Raw genomic sequence first — 7,905 nt, 5'->3', positions numbered from 1 at the left:
GCCACTTTGGACAAACTTCTGTGGCGCTTGCCTTGCGGTCCCCGTCCCTCGGTCCAGCCCTGCTTCCCTCGCTCCCCGGCAAGGTGGGGTTCGGGACCCCGGGGACACCCACACCCGCATCCCCACCCCAGAGTCTCCTTCCGGGCAGCACCACGCGGCACCCTTCGCACACCTTCCCCCGCGTGTGAAAAAGCAGACAAGACCCTTCCTCGCCCACAAGAACGTCGCTTCCCTCGGTGGTGCTGACAGACTCGGAGAATCTGACTATCGGTGGGGGATGGGGAACGACCCGTGGGACAGTCACAGAGAAAACACCTGCTGGCGATCAGACGCACGAGCCCGTTCTGCTTGGGTGACGAGTGACGTGCCACGTACTGTCGAGAGGGAGGCCGAGGAAAGCCCGTGCGGCTTATGGGGATCATTAAAGCACAAAACCAGACCCTATGTCCGTGGAACATACATGCTGATCAAACACGGCTGAGGCAGAAGTGCTTCAACATCAACCCTCGTTCTGCGTGGGTGCGGCCAGAGCCCCGTGGAGACAAGGACGCGCGCGTTACTGTTATTCTTACTACGTGTTTGTTCCTGTTCGGGCTTCACGTCCCGGCACCGCACAGGTTCCGAAGCAGCAGGGCGGCCGCTCTGCCATCCGTCCCTGTTTCTGCCCACGAAGGGGCTCCCATCTCCGCAGTGGCTACCTTGGCTTCTTCCGTGAGTCCGGCCCCCTGCGCACCCCCAGACCGCCCCTGGGGAGCTGTCCTGGGACCCGGGACCCCCTGCCTCCAGTCTGCTCTGAGCTGACTCGCAGAAGGCCACCTGCCGGCGGGTGGATGGGGAACAGGCAGCCGGGACCGAGGTGTGGGTGCGCGGGGAGGCGGGGGGCCCGGAGGGGCTCTGCTTCCGTGTGGAGAGGGCCGTGAAGGCTGTCACCAGGCTGAGGTTGCCGGACGAGCCATGGTCTAGGCCATGGCGGGGGGCCTCCCCAGAGGTGCTCACGCCTATTACCTGCCCCCCAGCCATGCCAGGATCCGGGAAAGAAAGCGCGTCCCCGAGCCTGGCTCTCGGATGGCAGCCCACGCCGCGCTCCAGCTGCAGACCCCGGGGAGATCTGCCCATTGCTGCCCTGAATGAGTTCGGAGCGTGAGCCCACATTCGCAGGGCTCAGCGGGCAGCTGTCTCATCGGGGTCCAGTGACGGAGTGAGGCCAGCCATCAGCGGGCCCAGAAACACGGGTCCCGCCCCTACAGCCCGCGGTCCAGTGGCTGTGCTGTGTGCCCACCTCTGCCGAGGATCCATGAGCCCAGGTCAGGGCAGCTGGCAGGCTTGCTCAGTTCAGGACCCACTGGTCTGTCTGGGTTGTGGTTCCTGCCTTTCTCGCGCGCACCTTCTCCCCACAAACCTAGTCTACCTGGTTCCTGTCCGGCCGATGACGTTCGGCATCACAGCAACGTCGAGCCACAGAGAAGCAGATCTGAACACATTTCTTGACTAACCCTTCCTTCTGGAGTAAGGTGGGTGGCTTCAGAGGCAGAGGATGGAATGCCTCTTGAAGAGAAATAATTTGGGGATGCCTGGGTGGCTCAGTTGTTGGGCATCTGCCTTCGGCTCAGGTCACGATCCCAGGGGCCTGCGATAGAGCCCTGCCTTGGGCTCCCTGCTCAACGCGGAGACTGCTTCTCCCTCTGCCCCTCCCCCTGCTGTGTTCCCTCCCTTGCTGTCTCTCTCTCTGTCAAATAAATAAGTAAAATCTTTAAAAAGAGAGAGAGAAATCATTTTTATCACAATCTAGTTGTCTAGAAATAAAAGGGACATAGGGCATGAGGGCTGTTTTACAGACATTGGACAAGGACCCTTTTGATTCTTAATAAAATCAAGCTGATTTTGAAAACAGGATTTTCATTGCACAGCCAAAGACTCTTTCCAAAGGAAAGATCCCACCTTCACCCCAGAGTGAAATCCGTTCTTTACCCCCAGCAATATTAAAAACAAATAAATAAGGGCTCCCCCAAAATAACTTCAATAATTCCAGGCAAACTAAGATCAAAGTATGTAATGATGTGAAATGTTGGGGTTCGGGAGCAAACGGTCAAGACAGAATTCTTGCGACATCTTCAGTGCAAAAAGCGTGGTCTTATTAGAGCACGGGACAGGACCCGTCGCACAAAGGTCTGCACTGGGGCTGTGGACAGTGGCCAATTACACACGTGCAAGTTGGGAGGGGTTTGGGGACAGCGTAAGTCTCTAGGAAGTTGGAAGCGAGGTTTCGAGGGCCCAAGGGGCTACCTGTTGTTAGGAAAGGGTCATTTACTGCTGTCCAGTAAAACCAGAGTCGTGAGACCCTTCGGATGTGTGCCGGTGCCCGCGTGCTTGGAGGATGATTGCATGAGAGGCGCGCAGAGATAAAGGAAGTTTCTAAAGGGATTTTTTTTTTTTAAGATTTTATTTATTTGACAGAGAGAGAGAGATCACAAGTAGGCAGAGAGGCAGGCAGAGGGCAAGGGGGAAGCAGGCTCCCCGCTGAGCAGAAAGCCCGATGTGGGGCTCGATCCCAGGACCCTGAGATCATGACGTAAGCTGAAGGCAGAGGCTTAACCCACTGAGCCCCCCAGGTGCCCTCTAAAGGGATTTTTACAGGATCCTGGAGGTCGGGCTAATGTCAAGCTAAGGTTGCCTTTTGCCTCTAGCAAAGTATTAATTTGGAGGCAGTTGGCTTCCTGGAGGACGGTCACTCTGCCTGTCCCAAGGACTTGCCAATGGGCTGAAAGCTGTAAGGAGATAACAATTTTTTCTTTTGCCTTTTTTCTCCACATCATAGAACACAACTGTCACCTTCTCAAAAATGATTTTCTAAATGGAGATCTGCTTTTCTGAGCTCTGGGGGGCCCATCCCTAATGTGGGACAGGAAGAGCACGTTGAAGCTTTTCTGCTCTGCGCATGGTCAAAGCTTCTGTTACATAGAGAGGAATGAACTGCAAAAATATTGGGCAATTTTCACTCCCACCTGCTGGGAATGAGGTGCTCCTAGCCATTCTAGCACCGCAGACGGCTCATTTTGGCCATTGTGTGAATTCTTAGACTTGCTGATTTTTTTCTTAATTGAAAGATTGATTGTTGGGGAGCCTGGGGGACTCAGTGGGTTAAGCCTCTGCCTTCGGCTCAGGTCATGATCCCAGAGTCCTGGAATCGAGTCCTGCATCGGGCTCTCTGATGGGCAGGGAGCCTGCTTCCTCCTCTCTCTCTGCCTGCCTCTGCCTACTTGTGATCTCTGTCTGTCAAATAAATAAATAAGATCTTTAAAAAGAAAAGATAGTTGCTTTCATAATGTATTTGTTACAATCATTAGTGATGTGTAACTTTTTTGAGCCACTTACTTGGATTCAAGCTCAGTTTTCTATTCAGATGTTTCTCATGAGTAAGACATTTAACAAAGGCAGATGAGAACCACGACAGTCTAATGTAAGTTATGTATCATTCAACAAGAAAAGAAGATTGCCGTGGACCAAAACTCCAACTCAGAAACTCAGAAACTCAGAAGAGAATCAGAGCTGTGAAGGCGTGCCGTGGGGCTCCTCGATCCCGGGAAAGAGAAGGAGAAGGCAGAGTCCGTTCAGAAATGACAACTGGGGGCACCTGGGTGGCTCAGTGGGTTAAGCCGCTGCCTTCGGCTCAGGTCATGATCTCGGGGTCCTGGGATCGAGTCCCGCATCGGGCTCTCTGCTCAGCGGGGAGCCTGCTTCCTTCTCTTTCTCTGCCTACTTGTGATCTCTCTCTGTCAAATAAATAAATAAAAAATCTTTAAAAAAAAAAAAAAAGAAATGACAACTGGATTGTGCATGTGAGCAGCGGACGGAAGCAAGAGCCCGAAGCACGAGGAGGAGCGTGACGGAGGCAGGAGGTGCCAAGGGGAAAGAGAAGATCCATCAGAGATTCCTGAAAGTCACAAAGAAGTTCAACGTGCAAAAAATGGAGCCACTAGAAAAACAAAACAATGGACTAGATTGTTTAGAACTTAGTTCAGGGGCGTCTTCCTGAGATGAAAGACGGACCGAATGCACACATTGAAAGGTCTGCTCTGTACCTGGGAAGAAGGGATGTGTCCACCCGGAAATGAAGCCAGGAAACCCCCTTGTCCTCCCGGTGGGAAGTCAGGTCCTGAATGCAGGAGAGTTAACCTCCGTAATAGGGAATTTTATGAGTCAACCGGGCCATGGTACCCAGATACTTAGTCAAACAATACTCTAGGTGTGAAGCTATCTTTAAAATGTGGTTGATACGTCTGTCAGTGGACTTTGAGCAAAGCAGACTAACCTCCAGGGTGCAGGTGGGCCTCGTCTAATCAGTGGATGGCCTTCGTAAAAGACTAACGTCCCCCAAGGAACGAGGACTCCTGCCAGCAGGTGGCCTTAAGCTCCAACTGTAACACGCACTCTTTCCTGCCTGCTGGACGCCTCTACAGATTTTGAATTTGCAGGCTTCCATCATCACATGAACTAATTCCTTAAAATCTTTCTCTTTCTCCATACGAGCCCACACACGCACGTGTGCGCACACACACATCCCCCCCAGTGGTTTTGTTTCTAATTCTAACACTCAAAAAGGCATTAGAGGAATGTGGAAAATCCTCCTTTCTCATTGTCTTTTCAAAGTGGCTGTTCGAAGTTGAGTGGACCAATCCACCGTCTCTCCTGACGGGCTTACCCTCCAGTCCTGGCAGATGGACACCCTTGGTGACCCGGGAGCAGTCTGTTTGCCTGGAGATGCATGAGAAGAAGGCACATGAACGTATCCTTCAAAAAAGTCTACCAGTTACACCAGAACTTCAATTTTGAGTAAGTGAACACTGGGTGTATGAGCTCAGGCTGGGAAAACGGCACAGACTTGGAGCTTGTTCGACAGGCAGGGACCTTCTCGTCGTTCTGAAGCTGGAGGTCCAAGATCAAGGTTCCAGCTGCGGTGGCCGCGTGTGCAGGTGGCCGGCCTCCAACTGTGTGCTTGCCTGAGCCCCGAGTGCGCACGGAGAGCGCGAACCAGCCCTGGGCGTCTCTTCTTGCAGGGATGCGAGTGGCATCGTGGGGATCCACCCTCATCCCTCGCCCAACCCTGAGCCCCTCCCGGAGGCGCCGTCTTCAAACGCTGTCCCACGGGGGGCAGCCCTGGCATAGGAGTTTGGTGGGCGGGACGCAAAAGTCACGGCGGCTGGAGGGTACGGGTACAGATGGGACGGACAAAGGGGTGCACTTGGGGAACCCGGAGTCTGTCCTTCCCTGAAAGCAGCTCCATGATCACTACAGAAAGGAGCTTTCAATTTGCTGTTGAAATACCAGAGATTAAGTGTGGCTTTTCTAAACGTTTTTTATAAGTCCGTTTATCTTGTTTTAAAAAACCCACGTACAGATGTGACAGGATCAGAAAGGGCGAACCCGTGATGGTTAACACAGAGATCGCTCGGCTGGGGGTCCCGTTGCTCCTTCAGCCTCCGCGCGGGACCACCGGTTCACACACCAGATCCGTCAGCCACGGCGTCCGCTCTTGTGGGGACCTCGGCCAGCAGCTACGCCCCCCATTCCCGGAGACGTGTTTGAAGGTCCCGAGCTTTGGGCATAAATAGCCACTTGACGACGCACTGATTATCGCCCTCGGATCTGCAAGGGGCGGGAGAGAAGCGGACGGGCTTGTCTCCAGCAGCAGCGAGGAGCTGGGGCAGCTCGTGTTCCCCGCACCAGGGCTGAAGGCGGCCTCCGTGCTGCTGCGAGGAACGCGCAGGGCAGCCCCGGGCAGCCAGCGCCGGTCCCTGGGCGCGGGCCGGTCTGAGAGCCGCGCCCCGCTGCGTGCACGGGGGCAAAGCCGTGCTACCCGCGGCCGTGCGGACGGAGGGATCCTCCCGGGGGGCCCACATTTTAGTGCCTCCAGCTCTGTCCCCTCGGCTCTCTGCGGAACGGCCACAGCAGCTCCCCAGAATGTGTACTGGGAAGGAAGTGCAACGGTGGCGCCGTTCACACTTTCAGAAACGCGATCGTCCTCCGAGGCGTTCTGCCGAGGCTTCCGAAGCGCCTACAGCTTTTATCACAATGATGGTTTTGTCTGGTTTTCTAATAAGCTGCTTCCGAGTCTTCCGAGGACCAAAGAAGGAAATAACGATTTCAGAGCAGATTTAACACCGCCGCGAAAGCACAGAGGCATCGTGAGGACGGGAGGTGGCAAATGAAACATGTTCATTATTTCCTAACGTGGTCGGTGCACACCAGGGAGAAAGGCCAGTCCAGCCGGCTGCTCCCTTCCAAGTCATTGATGTCGGAAAGCGGCTTCATTTTGGATGTGCGGAGAGGACTTGTGCACCTTTCCGAGTGCTCCTGTCTCAGGTCCCCACGGGGATTTTGGCCGAGGGGAGCTGAGGACAAATCTGTGTCTGCGAGGCCTTAACGAAACCAGCGGCTTCCCAGTGTGGTGCTCCCTGGGAAGGGGAGGAGGAGAAGGAGGAGGAGGGGCCCCTGCCCGCCCCCGCCCCCAGCGGTCCCTAGTTCCTGCCAGGCAGAGGCCTCTGGAGAGTGTGTGGGCTTGATGTAAGGGTCCCCGTGCTCAGTCGGCAGCCTGTGCACCGGGCCGTTGGTCTTCCATGCAGAAGGGCCACACCAAACCCGTCCTGGGACTAACTGCTGGCCAGAGGGGAGGGCACTGCCTGGAGGGTCCTCACAGTATACCTGCCTGGACTTCAAGAAAAAGCGGGCATCAGACCGTAGGTCAGATACAACTTTCTCTTAAATGTATGCTTCACTTCGGCTCCCCTAGAAGCACGGACCGCAGACTTCAGGGTGACACAGCGTGACCTCCGTCTTCCTGTGTGTATAAACCGGTGAAGCCCTGGATCCCGCTCCCAGTCCAGCCCTTCTGGGAGGTTGTCCCTGAGCACCACAGCCTCTGTCTTCTTCCTCGTGATGCTCAAGACTCTCGCGACCAGCCCCAAAGACAAGGTCCCTACCTCCCTCGGCTCTGTGCTCCCCGACGGACGACCGCAGGGCCCCCGTCCCGGGCCCCATCGAGGCAGAGAGGTCACAACCCAAGGGAAGGCTGATTTGCACAGCCGCTGCGCAGTGGCCCATTTTGGGGGATCTGGGCAGTGAGCCCTCCCGCACAGCTGCTGGCATACACGGCAACCAGCTTCCCCTCTTCGGGAGTGACCCTGTGAGCTTCTAAAGGAGTTCAGTCCGGCCTATCAGCCCACGAAGCCGCATGTAAGACCCCACATTCCGACTGTTTGGGCAAATGACTGTGGTGGCTTTGGTGCCATCACCAAGCATTTCTTGGAAGTGGGCCCAGGACTCAGCCTCCCATCTCGGGCAGGTTTGCTGGGCCCGGAGCAGAAGCACCCTTGGTAAGACTTTGAAGGGGCTTGTGTCTTGTCCACGGCCCCACCGACCGGAGCCCCCTCGATCTGTAGTGCACAATCCACATCCACACCTGCGGCCTTGTGTGGACACCGGCACCCGCGGCTGCTCACGAGGCTTCTGTCGGCAGGGAGGGGTGTCCTCCCAGATTCTCTGTCTGGGCCCTGTGTGATCAAGGGATCCTTCGACGTCAGGGAGGGGGGACAGAGGTGAGTCACAGGGACGTGTGGCCACAGAAGAAGGTCAGAGGGAGGAAGGCTACTGCCTTTGCAGCCAGAGGAGAGAGGACAAGCCCAAGAAAGCAGGTGCCTCCAGAGGGAAACAGCCCCATGGGCGGCATGATCTGAAGCCAGAGAGGCTGTGTTGGACTTCTGACCCCCAGACCGTGAGATCATCAACTTGCATGGTTTCAAGCCATCAGATGGGTACCGGTTGTTACAACAGCAAAAGGAAACTCAACAGTGCGCATGTTCTCTAGTGAAATTATTGGGCATCCGGCGTCTTCCCATCGCACGGAGGAAG

The sequence above is a fragment of the Neovison vison genome, chromosome 4 (assembly GCF_020171115.1).
Source record: "Neovison vison isolate M4711 chromosome 4, ASM_NN_V1, whole genome shotgun sequence".
Lineage (NCBI taxonomy): Eukaryota > Metazoa > Chordata > Mammalia > Carnivora > Mustelidae > Neogale > Neogale vison.
Note: the sequence above shows the minus strand (reverse complement) of the source record.